Raw genomic sequence first — 17,969 nt, 5'->3', positions numbered from 1 at the left:
CAAACGCATTACTGTGTAAATGGAAATAACCAATGGGACATGGGTACCTCCATCTTTTTGATCTCCTCTATCTTCTCTTCACCTTTTCTTTCTATTCTCCCTTTTTTTTTCCCTTTCTTTTTCTATTTGTTTTCTCTCATTATTATTCTGCACATTGACACTGACGCACGCTCATGATTGAAGATCCGGCTGCGATGCTTGCGTATTCTCTAAGAGCTTGTTTGGGTTTAGTTTGAAGCAAATTAGAGATTAAATCTGTTGCTATTGTCAAATGTTCATCATTTATTTGCACTGAATGAGGAGATGTAGGGCGGGTCCTCGGCCTCCGGCTGCAGCGTGATCCCTTTTGGGGCGGCCGGGAGCGGGGGACCCATTAAGCCTACGATCATCAGAGTTGCAGCCTGGGGTGCACGCAGACGCCTCGGGCTGGGCCCAGAATTATCTTATGGAGATTCTCCTCCCTTTATGTTACTAACCATATCTTACAGAAGAGTTTGTATGTAACTTCGGGTTTTATATGTACTGATAACCATTTATTGATCGGTTGTACAAATATTTACTGGAAAGCATATGTCATGTGTATGTTCATGTAAATCTTTTTTCTTGAAAATTTAATAAAAAACTATTGAAACATAAATGAACTAACGAAGGGAGGATAGTTAACAGAGGGTTCTGTCGTTCGAATAAACTAAGTAGCTGCGTGTCGTTGTATAACACAGTGTACACCAGGGGAACATTTCATTACATACATATATAAAGTTGTGGATAAACCAATTCAGGGTGCACAGGCACAACCGAACAGTCAACATTTATAAGAAACCTCAGATGTTCGGTGAACACGTCCGAATCCGCAGGCGACATAGAAGCAAATAGTTGCCTTCCGGATTCGATCGTAGAAAATGGTAAAATAGAGAGAATAAGCTCGTGAAACATAATAACAATATCGCAATATAACAACAACAATTCAGGATAATAATACTTATCAACTGGAGAATCTGTGAAAAGAAAAGAAAGGGAAGACCAGTCTGATGCGACGAGTATATAGTGGGGACACTTGCGGGTAGAAATCACCTTCAGCCTTGTCACTGAGGGAGGCTTAAACAAGTGGGTTCGGGAACTGACGAAAGATTCCAGGATATAGAGCTGTTATCAGTTCTGCGAAGAAGACAGGACGATCAGTCTGCTTAGGGTACACATGTCAGATAGTATAGGGAGAGGTGTACAGAACGATATTGTGTAAACATCCAGAGTGGGATGGCAGGGAACAGACTCGTCTGTAACCGGTAACGAACGGCGTCCTGAAGTAAGGCTGGATCCAAAAGTTCCGCTGGTAGTGTACGAGTTGTCGCACAATGCCATATCTCAGTATTCTCTTCTCGCCCGGCGGGCGCGTGGAGAGGATGAGGGACTGTGATCCCCGCGGGTAATATCAGGCGGACGCCGACCCCTCGGTCCCGAGGGGGATCTTCGTCTTCGGAAGGAGGTATCGTGAGTATCCATCGGATCCGCTTGTTGTCTGGGCACTCTAGGTATCATCGGACGGAAGGAGGCGTACCAGTTAGGGAGCTCAACCATGGGGATGTTCAGAATCGAGCAAAAGTTCGGCAAGTCTTACGGTACTTTAAGGTGTGCAGTACGGCCGGAGTCAGAGGCTGCAAGGCAGAAAGGAAACTTCCATTTGTATGGTATGCCGTGAGTCTTCAGAACGTCCAGCAGGGGGCGCAAATCTCTGCGGTGTTGCAAAGTTATACCAGAGAGATCCTGAAAAATCTGGATAGGGGTAGAGCCAAAAGTTATGGTTTGCCTTGTTCTGGCAGCTTTTAAAATGTCCTCCTTGAGGTGGTAGTTGACCAGGCAACAAACTATATCCCTTGGAGGATCATTGTCTCTTCCCTTCAGTCTTAAAGCGCGGTGAATACGTTCAAATTCAATGTTAGATTGAGGTTGTCTTCCCATAATATCATTAAAGATGGAGGTGACTGCTGAGGTGATTTGGTCAGCTTCAACCGATTCAGGGAGGCCTCTAACCCTCAGGTTGTGACGCCTTCCCCTGTTGTCCAAATCTTCCAAATGTCGCTGAATATCTCTCATTTGAAGAGTATGGGAGTCCAGCTTCCTTGTGGTCTTGCGGAGCGATATTTCGTGTTGATCTGTAATTTGCTCCACTGTATGCACACGATCTGAAAGGCCTCTAATGTCAACCCTGAGTTCAGCTATGGCCGCAGACAACGTGTCTTTGATATCAGAGGCGACGGAACGGAGGTCGTTCATGCTGATCGATTGCGGTGAAGAAGCCGCCTGCGGGGGATGATCATTCGATCTCTGAGCTGCTGCGTTCCCAACTATAAGGTTATCAGACAAGACGATCGCCCCCTGTGAGGGAGAGTGAGAGTCCGCGGCCTGAGGTGTGCTGTGGCGGGAAGGCGCCATGTTTCCTCGTTGTGACCTGAACATCTCCGGGATGATTTGAGGCGGTTGTCCGGCAGAATTTTCTCTCGGGGAGCGAGATCTGGATGCGGAGGACGAACAGGAGGCTGTACCCATCGTTAGATGTAAAACATTGACGGGAAGACCTGCGGTAGGCGATAGCTTTTGTCCCGGGATGTCGGAGCTAAGAGCTCAAGCGACCGCCATCAAGCTCAGCCAGGCCACGCCCCCGTAATTTTATTTTATTTACACTTTTTTCACTAAAAGGGGTCTAAAAGTCCCCTATGTGAATATATTTTTCAAATGGGTTGTCTTTAAGGAGACATCAGGGCTTTGGCATCTAGGGGGTTATTTACTAATACTGAAGCGTTCAAAAACTGGAGTAGATCTGCATAGAACATAAACAGCTTCCAGGTTTTTTTGCCAATGCTTAACCGAACAAGCTGATGTTAGAAGCTGATTGACTACCATGCACAGATGCACCAGATTCTGAGTGAACCAGTTTTAGTAAATCACCCCTCAATGTCTCATCTGCTTCTCATTTGAAGCTAATGGAGTACACATCATGCTCAATTAGCTTCAACGTTTTTAATAGGTAGTGGAAATCATAAAAAGAATGTATCCCGCCATTACGGTCCTCGGTCCCCACAGTTGGGACAGCAGAGCTCAGGAAACATTGCAGGAGTCACAAAAGGGTAAATATGGAGTGTTCAAAGCAAACAGTTAACTTGTTACTGATCATATAATAAAGAATCCCTTGTGCTATCAAAGTGAATCAAATGTGTGTGTATATATATATATATATATATATATATATATATATACATATATACAGTGCACTTAAAATGGTAAAGCTATAAATAATGATCAGCACAACTAAAAAAGTAAATTAAATAAAATGGACTACAATAATAGGAGATACAGGGTAAATCCTCTGTGCAAATATTGCTGTGCAAAAATAATTACTGTGCAGTGATGTGCAAAGGTGTAACCTGTGTAATGATAAGTATAATTTTTTTTTTTGTAACTCATTCGGGGAAACACAAATCAACTCTAGTGTTCATCGTTATCCCGACTCGTTATAACATCATTGTAGCATTCTTCTCTTCAATAGGTGTATCTTTTTTCCCCCCCTCTTTTTTTTATAAATATGTGTAGATTGTATCCCGTGGGTAAAATGAATCTACTTTCTATAAACGTAACTTTATTAATCTTACAAAAATATTCTCCCATCTACTCCCAGAAACCCCCACCTAACCCCTCAGCCCCCCTCCCCCGGTCTCTCCTCTATATCTGGCAACCGACACATTCACCCATAAGCAGTCTATAGTGCTTCTGCCATCCTGTCAAGGTATCTTGATGTTTGTTGGTATTTTTCCCAGGTTTTCCATTTCTTTACAAATCCCGCTTCTCCTGATTCTCCACTATACTTTACATACTCCGAATTATTAATTTTATTGATTTTATCAAACCAGCTTTTCAAAGAGGGAGTCTCTGGGTTTTTCTACTAGCAAGGGATTAAGCTCTTTGCGGCATTAAGTAAACTTGGAATTAGAGATAGCCTGTATTATTTAACCACTTCCCGACAAGCGCACGATGATGTACGTCGACAGAATGGCATGGGCAGGCATATTGGCGTACAGGTACGTCCAATATTCAATGCCGCCCTGCCATCGGGAGCGCGCCGCCGCCGGCGCGCTCCCACGCTGGTCGGGACCCCCGTGAGTCCGGTCGCGGGACCCGCGGACTCGATCGCCGTGGGCATCCCCGCGATCGTCTCACGGAGCGGCCGAATGGAGGAAATGCTGTGTAAACAACATTTCTCCATTCTGCCTAGCAACTAGTGAAGCTGATCTCTGCTCCATGTGATTGGAGCAGAGATCAGTGTTCACTAAATGAAAGCCCAACCCCCCCACAGTTAGTAACACACCCCTAGCAACACTTAACCCCTACACTGCCACCCACTGGTTAACCCTTTCACTGCCAGTGTCATTTACACAGGAATCACTGCATTTATATAGTAGTGATTACTGTATAAATGACAATGGTCCCAAAAATGTGTCAAAAATGTCCGATGGGTCCCCCACAATGTCGCAGTCACAATAAAAATCGCTGATCGCCGCCATTACTAGTAAAAAAAAAATAATAAAAAATTATTAATAAAAATGCTATAAAACTATCCCTATTTTGTAAACACTATAACTTTTGCGCAAACCAATCAATAAACGCTTATTGCGATTTTTTTTACCAAAAATATGTAGAAGAATACGTATCGGCCTAAACTGAGGGAAAAAAATGTTTTTTTATATATTTTTGGGGGATATTTATTATAACAAAAAGTAAAAAATAATGTGTTTTTTTCACAATTGTCGCTCTATTTTTGGTTATAGCGCAAAAAATAAAAACCGCAGGGGTGATCAAATACCACCAAAAGAAAGCTCTATTTGTGGGAAAAAAAGGACGTCAATTTTGTTTGGGAGCCACGTCGCACGACCGCGCAATTGTCAGTTAAAGCGACGCAGTGCCAAATCGCAAAAAGGGGTCTGGTCTTTGACCAGCAAATTGGTCCGGTCTGCAAGTGGTTAATGGGCAAGGTGGTCCCATGAAGCAGGCATACCCTAGGATCCTCTGGGATATCTAGACCCATCATTTCTTTAATAATTGACAAAACAGTCTTCCAGAAGGTTTTAATTTTAGGGCATGTCCACCAGATGTGTACCATAGAGCCTGTCTCCGAGCATCCCCTCTAGCATAGGTTAGAGCTCCCGCTTTGAAATTGGTATATTCTGTCTGGGGTTAGATACCACCGAGCCATGCACTTGTAGTTCATTTCCAATAAACTACAATCCGGGGAGATTGCATGCGGCATCTTTAGTATCTGCTTGATCTCGGCCTCTGTACTTCTTATCCCAATTTCATCCCATTTTTTAATGTATGCGGGGGTTCCGTTATTTTCAAACCGCTCAGTATTTTATATATCTTCGCAATCCCTCACCTTCCTTCAGTCGCCATGCACAGCTGCTCTAATTGGAGCAGGTGGTCTACTGATCTAATCTGGTGGGAGAGGGATTCCACAAAATGTTTCAGTTGAGCATACCTCCACCAATTAATATCTGAAATGTGCACATTTTACCTTTATTAGTGATATCTTTTACTTGTGCCTCCTTATTTCTAATCCACCCTCCAAATGTTCTATGTTTCCCTGGTGGAAAATAATTAGTGTCACATAAGGGTATTAATGAAGGAATTATGTACCCATTTTAGTTTTTTGTGTACCCTATCCCAAGTTGCCATTGCTGTCCGTGTGATTATGTGAGCGTGGACATCTAATTCTCTTAGCCGTGACGGAATCCAAATCACTTTTCCTAATGCAGCTTTCTTTATTCCTTTCTCTAATGTAACCCAACTTTTCTCTTTGTTGTCCCTTACCCATTCCACCACTTGTGCCAGTAGAATTGCATAGTAATCGATTTTGATATTGGGGACCCCAGACCCCCTTGGGTCTTGTCTCTAGAGAGTGTTCCCATGCTTATCCATGGTTTTTTATGCCACCAAATAAACCTGCGGAATAGCAGGTTTAACTTATTAAAATATGAATTGAAATTGGTATAGTTTGAATTTTATATAATATTTTAGGAAGTATTATCATTTTTAAACAATTTATCCTATTAATCCAGGATTTCTGTCTAGGGGCCATTATATTTAATTCTGTTTTAATATCATTCATTAGCGGGATAAAGTTTTGTTGATATAATATATCACATGTAGGTATTATTTTAACTCCCAGATACTTAATTTCCTTCTCCCTCCAGGTAAACTGAAAATTTTGTTTGAGTGTTTGAACCTCCTGTGGAACAAGATTTATATTCAGGATTTTGAGGGGTTCATCTTAAAGTTTGAGAATTCCCCATACCCTTTCAAGATGTTCAATAGGCTCGGAAAGGGTTGTCCTGGGACTGGTCACGTAGAACAAAACATCATCCGCATAGGCGGCTATTTTATGCTCTTCCATATTGCTCTGCATTCCCTTGATATTGGGATTCAGTCTTATCCTAGACAACAGTGGTTCCATTGATATAATAAATAATAACGGGGATAAGGGACAACCCTGTCGTGTCTCATCTCGAAGGGCCGTGATCGAGACCCATTTATTTTTCAAATGTCCTACGACCACTTTATCTGGGTGTATTTTCCTTAGGCCACATCCCTCAAGGAAGATTCTAATGTTCTCTAATCTTTTTTTTTTTTAGCATTAGCTATGGATTCCTTTTGGTTTATTGAATATAAATTCCCGTAGTATTCCTGAAAGGCCTGTGCGATCTCTGGAGTAGAAAAAACCTTATCCCCTTTCCCTGTTTGTATACTCTCAATGAAATTGGCATTTTTTTCCTTTTTTTAGCATTTTAGCAAGGTATTTGTTCAACATGTCCACCCACTGACACCTCTCTTTCTTAAACTGGTAATAAATTGCTCTATTTTCTTGTTCAATTACTTCTTTTAACCTCCCTGGCGGTATGATTAGTTCTGGTTTTAGGTGCTGAAAGCGGTACAATTATTTTGCATATAAATTTGGCGTTTTATATTGTAGGCCTGTAATTCTTAGAAATAACTCTCTTAAATCTGTTCAAACCAGAGTCTAGCAGACATCCCGGGTATGATAATGTTTATAATATAATAAATAATAATAAAATGTATTCAATAATGTAATCAAATCCAAAAACACTGAAATTTGCTCATTTGCAGAATTGTCGCTGTCATTAGATTTAGTGTTTGATGACGAATTTCCCCACAAATCGCTATCGCTCAATTCTGCAAGTGATTATAATGTATTATCGTTGTTTTCTAGTTGGTCTAAAATCACTTTTGGCATAAAGGGACACTTTTTGGTTGCTATGGACAATCTCCAAATTCCAGGCAGAAAAAAAACAGTATTTATAATATAAAAGTGCATGCAGGGCACTGCACAGACCACTAGGAACAAAGGGGGGGGGGGGTGTCTTATTTTATACAGTACTGTAATCTGTAAGATTACACTGTGTGTTTTGTGTGCTTTTACTTTTTTGAATTTGGCGCCGATTTCCGCTCCCGTGCGCCATAACATCGCTGGGAACGGAGCTCGGCGGCACTCGGGCACTGTGTGAATCAAGCGGAGGACAGCTCAATCACACAGCGCGGAGGACATCCCTGGATCAGGGGACAATGTAAGTAACTCTCCCTGTATCCAGCGATGCGATCCCGAGTCTGGCTCAGGGTTACCGCTTATGGTACTGAAATCCCAGACCGAGCCAGACTCGGGATTACCGCTAGGGAGGTTAAACACTCTTTCTTAACCACTTGGGTACCGCGCTATTGCCGAATGACGGCATTAGCGCGGACCTAGATTTCCGGGACTACGTCTATTGACGTCGTCCCGGTTACGAGCGGCCTGCGAGCGGCGCGCTCTGTGATCGGCGAGTCTATGAGACTCGCCTGATCACCGATCCGTGCAAGGGGTCGATCCCGACCCCTTATCACGTGATCAGCTGTCAGCCAATGACAGCTGATCATGTGATAGAACGGAGCCGGTAATCGGCTATTATTCCTCCTCGCGCTGACAGCGCGAGGAGAAAAAAAAAAAGCCGATCACCGGCGGCCGTGATCGGGACATCAGTCCCGATCACGGCCAGCAATGCAAGGCACCACATGCCACCTGCCAGTGCCCACCTGCCTCCCGCAGTGCCATCCTGAAGAATAACTAAAAGTAAAAGTAAGTGCCCCCCGTCTGTGCCCATAGTGCCCACAGTGCCACCCACAGTGCCACCCACAGTGCCACCCCACAGTGCCACCCCACAGTGCCACCCACAGTGCCACCCACAGTGCCACCGAATCTGCCTCAAAGGTGCTGCACCCCAGTGCCGCCCATCAGTGCCCAGCAGTGCCGCCCATCAGTGCCCAGCAGTGCCACCTATCAGAGCCACCTATCAGTGCCACCTATCAGTGCCCATCAGTCCCATCTATCTGTGGTACCTATCAGTGCCCATCCGTGCCACCCATCCGTGCCACTTATCCGTGTAACCATCCGTGCCATCTTATCTGTGCCCATCTTTGCCCATCAGTGCCGCCTTATCTGTGCCCATCGGTGCCGCCTTATCTGTGCCTATTAGTGCCGCCTTAACTATGCCTATCAGTGCCCACCAGTGCAGCCTATCAGTGCCCACCAATGCAGCCTATCAGTGCCCACCAATGCAGCCCATCAGTGCCCACCAATGCAGCCCATCAGTGCCGCCTTATCAGCGCACTTCAATGAAGGAGAAAAATGACCCGTTTGCAAAATTTTATAACAAACTATTAAAACATGATTTTTTTTTTTTTTTTTGCATCTTTTTTTGTTTGTTTAGCAAAAAATAAAACTCCGAGCTGTAACTAAATACCACCAAAAGAAAGCTCTATTTGTGGGAAAAAAATGATAAAAATTTCATTTGGGTACAGTGTTGTATGCCCGCGCAATTGTCATTCAAAGTGCATCAGCGCTGAAAGCTGAAAATTGGTCTGGGACTGAGGGGGGTTTAAGTGCCCAGTAAGCAAGTGGTTAATAATTAATTCCTGTTCTACCCTCACCCCCCCCCCCCCGTTTTGATGTCTCTGCTCAAGCACTTGGATTTCTTTATATAACCCTTCCCTAATCTGTGCATTCACTTTTTTCTTCGCAGATTCAATTGAGATCAGAATCTCCCTAATATAGGCCTCCCATACCGTAGCTTCTGATGAAGTGCTGCCACTGTTTGTTAAAAAAAAACACTCCAATTCTGTTTTAATCTTTTCTACAACCTCAGCATCTTGCAAAAGTGCTTCATTCATTCTCCATTTTTTAACCTCCTTTCATTCCCCTCCTTCCTTAGTTATATTGAAACTGGGCCATGATCCGAAAAGACCCCAGTCTCAATCTTTGAACTCCTCACTGTATTTAGCATCCTGTGTTCGACTAAGAAAAAAATCAATCCCTGAGTACGTCCCGTGCACAGCGGAGTGGAATCAATAGTCCCTTACTTTTGCGTGTTGTATTCTCCACACGTCCATCAGTTGATGTTGGTACAGCTTTTTTTTCAGTGATTTCCGTACTTCCTTCTCCGTCCGCTATGCCCGGGACGTACTATCTACCACTAGGTCCATGCTAAAGTTAAAATCTCCCGCCAACAGTGCCCAGCCCCTTTAAATCTTCATAAACATATCTGCTACTCCCATGAAAAACCTTATTGGATTTCTATTGAGGCCATATATATTTGCTATTGAGTACGGAACTTCATCTATCCTGCCCCTTAGGAACAGATACCGTCCCTCCGGATCTGCCCTTCTTTCCTCAAGTGCAAACCTTATCCCACTCGCAAAGCCTATGGCTACTCCCCTCGCCTGTTTGGTTGGGGAGTCCTTATAGAACCAATTCGTGTAATCTCTAGACCATATTTTTAAACTTGTGGCCTGCGCTATATGAGTTTCTTGGAGGAGAACTATGTCAGCATTTAAATATTTCATTTCTCTCAGAATATTCGCTCTTTTAATTTGGGTATTAAGCCCCTGAACATTATAGGACACTATCTTTAATGTAGCCATCTGGAGGAATGAAGCCTCTCACAGACCCTTCCTACCCTTCTCATTGACCGAAATTCCACACGCTCGTGCCCTTGTCCTAAAGGTGTCCTACGACTCCCAGGCCTTGGTCGCTTCAGGCCACGGTTGCCCCTTGCCCTGAATAGAGGAGAGACCACCCCACCCACCCTCCCCTTCACCTAAGGCCCCCCTCCCCCCATCCCCACCCTAACCCCCTCACCCAAAAAAAGGGGAAATTGCCTTACAAAAGGCTCTAGGATCCATGGTCTTCTTAGACCTTCTCTGGGTCCCTTCCCCCGAGGTTGAGCTCTAATTGTGGTGCCCTGCGCAGGTTACTGCTTCCCTCATTGGGGTACCCACACCCCTTCCACCCCCCCTCCTGTGGCGTTCTCCCTTCACACTCCTTTAGCCTATTACCCCGTACATCTGTCCACAAAAACACCTCCTACCCCTGAGATATTTAGCCTATCTTTCTACTTCTGGGTTTTCTTCCTCCTGTCAATCAGATGCCATTGTTGATCGGCAACATTATTTGATGCATTTTCTTTAGCTTCCCACCAACCCGGGAAGTCTACTAACGGAATGTCTAGTTTCTTACAGAAAACCTCTATATCCTCTGGGAATCTTAATGTTGCTGTTCGCCCTTCTTTCTTACCCACGAGACATGCCAGGAAACCCCAAAAGTACTGAGTGTTATTTTCTTTAAGTACCTCAAGGAGGGGTTTCAGAAATGTTTTCCTCCTAAGTATACTGTTTAACCAATAAATAAATATAAAGCAATCCTGTGTAAAAAAAAATAATCCTGTGCAAAAAGTCTAATTGCTATACAGTGCACGTAACCAATATTGTGAATATGTCCAAATGTGATGACAAATAATGAGCAAGCTATCTAGATATTTAATCCAATCCCAGATAGACTACTAAAATAATTAAAAACAGTGATCAAATAATTCATGTAATCATAAATAGTAAAATGAGAGAAGATGGACAAGGTGCAGAAAAGTGCTTCAAACAAGGTCTTCAGTAATTCCTCTCTGATGTGAAGTTTTCATGTGTATTACTTAGTGCTCTCAAGACTCTTACCCCAATATAGATAGTAACTGGCTTTTTCAGATCAATGTAGACCTCCCAGGATCCACTGATAGTGGATAATGCTTCTCCTGGTACTGTGTTTCAAACAAAGGCTTCCAATTTGTCAGGGCAAAGCTGTAAATTTAGCGGTGTTACAGACACCTCTTACATCACTTCCAGTCTTTTGGTATCCAGTCACTCTCTATGCATTACAACACACCCCATGTCTTCATCAGGAGAACCGGATTGGTTCTAAGCCAAATCAATTTATGTACGAAAACAGTAAGTGTATTATCGGCCATTTTGTTGGATTTATGTGTCCAACATGAACAAAAATATTACAGTGCACACATGCAAAACTGACATTTACCTCCAGCAAGGCTTTTTTAAAACACCTAGACATTTTCAAAAAACATTATCAAAAAATATAGGGATTTGGTCACACCATATTGCTATATGGTGCTTAAGCCCACTTACTGCAACAAAGTACCCCATGATTAGTGGGTCCTACACTATCCATAGATCAGGAGATCCTGCTTCTCTGAACGATGGGAGCTATACTCCTCTATAGGGGAGAATATAAGGTCTTCACCCATGACACAGGTGGTCACTAATGAGAGGTATGCATGTGTGTTTTGGGGTCCAGCTCTATTGTCCCTATAGTTTCTGTGTTATGCCAATTTTGGTAAGGTTTTTTTAAAAGGTTTTTCAAAATTATTATTTTTTGTGTTTGGATACACTCCCTTCATACTTTAGTACCATACGGACTCAATGTAGATTTTAATCTGAACTGATTTCTAAGCAACTTTTAATATGATGCTATTAATGTACCTCCTCTATATATCATTTTCGGTTTTTCAAGAATAGTGATACATTTATTATAATATAAATAATATTTTAAGCATATTTAAAATTAATTTAAATTTTTAATTTTTCAGGATTTTAATGATGGGTAGCAGTGACAATATGTTTGTATCACCGCTTATGCATTTTAGCCCTATTTGTGTTATTTTATGCAATTTAATATATACATAGTCTTTTTGAAAATAGTAATTTTTATTTATGTGCGACTTAATATACATTCCCCACTATTTTTACCCCTTTTAACACACGCAATCATATTTTAATATTAGATTATATTGATTTATAGTTCACTGTAACATTACCATTATCTTACACCATTATTAGCACACTTATCCACCAAAAATATGGCTGCCACTATCTACACACATAGGATGATATCTGTGTATGAACCACTCAAAAAGGGCCACGTCAATGTTGGAGACATAACTCCAACAAAATGGTGGAAATTAAAATCACTGCTCCTGAAAAAACGGCTGTTTTTAAAACTTTTTTTGCATTGATGTATGTCTCCTCGGGCAGGACCCAGGTCCCCAAACACTTTTTTATGACAATAGCTTGCATATAAGCATTTAAAATTAGCAATTTCGATTTTTCATGTTCGTGTCCCATAAACTTTAACAGTGTTCGTCCAATTTTTTTGCCTGTTCACAAGTTCTGGTGTGAACTGAACTGAGGGGTGTTCGGCTCATCCTTAGTTGCTGCATGCACAGAGTTATTGTAAGCAAATTCACTGCATGGAGGTAGGGATAGTCAATCATCTTGGGAGAAAGAACAGAAGCATTGTAGGTACTGCTCCAGGGTTTGGTTTGTTCTTTCAGTCTGTCCATTACTATATGAATGATAGGCCAAAGATAGGCTTACATTAATTACCAGACGTCTGCAGAGATTTCTCCAAAATCTGGAAGTAAATTGGACCCCTCTATCAGAAACAATGTTGTCCGAAAGACAATGCAGTCTAAGTATTTCTTTGATAAATATATTTACTTTATCCACAGCGGAAGGCATGCCTATCACAGGCAGGAAGTGTGCCATCTTGGACAAGCAGTTCCCTACCACAAAGGTGGTTGTATATCCTTCTGAGGGCGATGCATAGTAGTCCATTATGCTTTACTGTTGCAGGGAATGAAAGAGGAAGTAAACCCATCAGGGTTTACTTCCTCTTTAAGTGCCCAGTGGTCAAGTGGTTAAGCTATCCCTGACAGACCGTCTGCTGAGCTACTGAGCTATCGGAGCCTACTCTACCTCAGATATCTATCTGCCCCTCAATTTAAGCTTCACAAAATCGCTCTCATTTTCCTTGTGTAATGGAAATTTGTAGGTTCTGTATATAATTGTATTCTATTTTATATGTATTGCACAATGCCCTCACTGTGCACACGGCACTAATAATGTTTTCAGTACATGTTTTGCATTCTTTCGAGTTCTGATTAGAATAAGCCTGCCTATGTAACGCCCCTTGTTACCATAAACGTACAATTGTAATATTAATGTGATACCTACGTAATCATGTGTATAAAAGCCTTCAAATGCGTCATAATAAAAGAGAACGGTTATTTGGAAAGATGCTGAGCGTATCTTTTGTGTCTGTTCCCTACTGCAGTAGTTATTATTAATTTGGAACCACTAATCAATATGAGGATAGGAGTTGCCTATCATCAAAATATCCATTTCAGGTGGCGAAGCCAGCCCAGCAGGGGTTATCAGGTGACCCTGAGTATCCGAAACGAGGAGCTTGAGACGATCCGGGAATTTCTGATAATCAGCCGGCTGAGGTAAGCCTTTTGCTTACATTTGAGTTATCAGACTTCCTTGATCGGTAAGGCATTTTCGGGACAAAGGGTACCTATTTTACTCCCCTTAATCGAACTGTATTGATTGGTGGTTATATGTTATGTTGTCACTGTCTACTGTCCATCGGAGTGTTATAGAGAAAGAGAAGAATAGTGCTGTTCACAGGTATATGTAGTACATCTGCTAGATAAAGTAGTTTAGAGGCAAGGGGGTATAGGCACACGTAGAGAAGACTGGCCAGTCATTATGGGCATTAAATTAAGTAAGGGAATGATGGGTAAGAGACCCTCAAAAATGCCCAGCGCAAGAGGAGCGCTATATATGAACCGAAGGTGCGGTTCCGCCTATACTGAGCCCCTAGATTAATGGTTAAAGTGGACAGGGATCCACAAAGGGTAACTGGGTTACCACCAAAGTCCACAGGGACAAAGAATCATGCAGAGTATACAGCTAGAGAAACAGCTATTTATGTGAGCAGGATGGATCAAGAGTGACATTAACACTAGACAGAAAGGGACTTTTTGATGTTAAGTTGTGGGATGAATTTGGGGTCAGGCACTACAACTAGTAAAGTCAAGAAACAGTAATGAGAGTTAAAACAGAATGCTTTATATGTTGTCAGAGAGGGAAGATGGGATGAGCACTATGGCTGCCCGTCTGATCATAGAAGGTACAGTATGTGAAGTATGGAATTACAATACATTGGATGTAAAGGATATCAGAACAAAATAAAGAAAGCAGAAATTTAAGCAAGAAAGTATTAAAAAAGCGTTAAAAGAAAGTGAGAGAATGATATGCATGTGTTGTGTACAAATGGGAATAATGTAAGCAATTTTAGAGATATACTTGTGTATGTTTGTGAATGCTGGAACCTTTAGTTCTATCGCTTGTGTCATGTACGCAGATGTGACCCCCCTCCTTTGTGCTCTCCTGAAAGAATGTGGCTGACATGAGAGATTGGTGATAAGCTGGGAGGACACCATGCCAATTTCAGTTTTTTAGACAAAACATTTATAAGAAAATGTGCCGGGTTAACGAATCCAATGATAAACAATGTGATCACAATTATTTTTGAATCTGTTTTCCAAACATGGTAAAATCAAGGTTACATTTAACCATGTCTTACACTAATTGAATATCTTTTGATAGTGGAAACAGTGCATTAAAAAAAAAAAAAAAAGAGAGAAATTGAGTAAAATGAAGTAATATGTGCCCCTTTAAGGACATTTATCTGTGCATATATATTAGTGTGTGATATTGAAATTATCATATGAGTATTAATTTCTAATATGAGTTTAACAATTTTATTAATAAATATAGATATATTGAAACTGGTTTAGACAACCTTTGGTTGGAAATGAAATCCAGGTTAATGGCGAAATTGGTAAAAATGGAATTAGTTTAAATTAAGATGAGGTTGTTAATTTGAATACAGCTGCAATAATGTTTAACAAAGCCAAGATGGGTGGGATACATAAGGAAGTTTTTCTACAGAAATTAAATCTTAAAGTCTGATAATAACTTGATGTCCGGTCCATGATGTGAGAGTAATAATAACATTTAAATATAACAGACCCATCACATCAAGTCCACACACCCTGTTAGCATAGCTGCTGCCTGCAGCCAGTTGGTTTATAGTTTTTGATGGCCAAGTGCTTTCTGGTCCGTCATACATATTGTTGGTCCTTTTGTTTTTATGTATTTTTATTTTTGAAATCCAAAGCAGAATGTGTGGATTGTGAAATGATGTGCCCCTTTTCCTTGTAAGTTCAGTGGGTATAAGTAGAAGAATATTTTGGATTTATGGACATCTCTGCAGCACTGCAGGGTAATCTTATCATTTATTATAATATTGCCAGGAAAAAGTTGTCTTTTTGAAACATGAAACAGGAGTTCTTACACAAACAGCATGATAGGAAAAAGCCATTGTTATATTTCTGCAAGCTGGACCCAGTAATGAAGGGTTCACTCCGATGTATCAGAGCTGTAGCTTTATGCAAAGTTGCTATTAGACAAAGTTACAGATATTATTTTGGTTGAATATTTAATTTTTAATAGTCCGACATTCTGCACAGCAAATATATAGCTAAGTGTTTGTCTAATGAAAGGTTCAAAATATGAATTTGTTTTGTGTGTTTATGTACAAATCTAACAATGAAAAATGTGTACATTTGGATCCAGCCACCTTATTGCCTCTATTGGAGGAGGCTGGAAACAAAGAAAAAACACATGTGTTAAATTGATGACGTGGGAATCAGCTGCTGTGAGCCCAGTGCAGGACACACTCCCAGAAGACCCGAGTATTTACTTTTTTGTAGTGTTATTCCTGGTTTTATACCGAGGATGAAGTTTATCACCCAGAAGGATACTCTGTATTCAGAGTCATTGGATCCTTTTTCCCCAGCTCAAGAAGCAGAGCTCCATGTTTTAGAAAAGCCTGTGAGCTATAAAAAGAGTATATATTTATATAGATAGTCGAGATATAGAGAGCTTTTGGTTCCATTTGAAGGGCCAGAAGTTTGTTTTTACTTCGGCAGGTAAACCAATCAAGCATGCCAAGTTAATTTGATCGGCTGTTTTCAGCCTTCCAGGTTCTTGCTGAGGTAGCCATACTAACAGTAAAACTCACATATGGAAGCAGACCAGGTGACTCTAAGGATGCTGCATTTACAGCCCCGGACACTTGCTGGGTCTGTGCAACTCACAGATTCCACCCGAGTTCTGGCCCAGTATAGCTGGGATAAATAATTCAACTTTAAGGACCCCAGAACGAGAAGCACAAGTGGTCCACAGAGGGCAACTTCTTACGAAACAAGACTTTGGAAAAGGTGATCATTTATGTCTGCCAGACACTCTTTTCCCTCCAGCTTGACACATGGACCGTGTCATCAGTCACAAGTAGTTATGGCTGCCTTAGTAAATGAGCGTGGGATAGAGCCAGGGTTCTCCACAGTTGTTTTTATAACATACCACTTCTTGTTTTACCTGTTACCAAAGGTGTTACCAAAAGCTGAACATCCCTTCCAGAGATAACAAAAAGATATATCCAGATGCCCAAGTCAGGATCTTATGAGAATGTATTTTGTTTGTAGGGACATGTTTTCTGGATGTCCAGTGGCAAATGCTACTGCAAAGGCCATAGTAAAAAAGTGTTATCAGAAGTAGTTTTTAAGTACAGAGTGCAGAATCTACAGAGAGTAACAGAGGAAATCATTTTTATAGGAGAGTCCTTACTAGAAGTTTTGAGGTTTTATTTTTACACCCCCCGCTGTCTACAATGTAGTGGACAAAGTAGAGTAAGAAACTAGAAAACTTTTTCCTGAATGTTTTATTATATTTTATCAAGCCCGTGAGGGGATGTTGGACTCTCTCCCTTTGGGATTTGGGTTGGGAGTGTGTTACTCACTTGCTTATATTTTGTCTCAGCAGCTGAAGTCCTCCATTTGGATCTCACAGAGAATTTTGCTGATCTTTTAAGGTTTTTGACAAACTCATTTATGTGTTTTCTCCCCAATTCCAGATCCTAAAAGTTTGGAAGGATCTAAAACTAAAGCCAGTTGACTTGTGGATTGATAAGAGACATTTATATATAAGGAAATGTTTGGAGACTCAATACAGCATCTATTTCATGTACAGTTTTGCAAAACTTGAAGGAAAAGTCACCTGGATCCACACCAGACACTGCAAAAATGACTAAATGAAAGAAATCTCTGTGTTTGATTTGTTTCCCTCTTGCGATCAGTCTAGGGTACTTTTTGATTCAATTACTTTAATTGTAAGGAATATATATATTTGAAAAGTAGTTTAGCCATGTTGAAGTCATATTTGTCTTTTGTACCTCTTCCATTTTATGTAGAATTGTCTGCGTTTACATAATATGCTGATAAGTCAGCATACCAGCAATTAAGCTAGAAGGCCATTCTGGCCACAGGAGTGTACAGCCAGTACTCTGTAAATATGTCTTATCAATCATTTGTTTTTCACAGTGAAATGTCATTTTGTAATGAAAAAAGCTGCTCAGCTATTATTTTCTCCACAATGGAGTTTTTGCCTCTTTGGCCAGGACTACCTCCACCTAAGCGTGTGGAGGTTCCACGTTAAAAGTGATAGCAGGTATGGTTAGTGATCAAAATATTGATCAAAAGAGAGGAGACTGTAATGGAAATTTGTAGGTTCTGTATATAATTGTATTCTATTTTATATGTATTGCACAATGCCCTCACTGTGCACAC

This window comes from Lithobates pipiens, unplaced genomic scaffold, assembly GCF_037356315.1.
Source record: "Lithobates pipiens isolate NorthernLeopardFrog02 unplaced genomic scaffold, aLitPip1_a1.2 Scaffold_19, whole genome shotgun sequence".
Lineage (NCBI taxonomy): Eukaryota > Metazoa > Chordata > Amphibia > Anura > Ranidae > Lithobates > Lithobates pipiens.
This window is presented reverse-complemented; position numbering follows the sequence as displayed.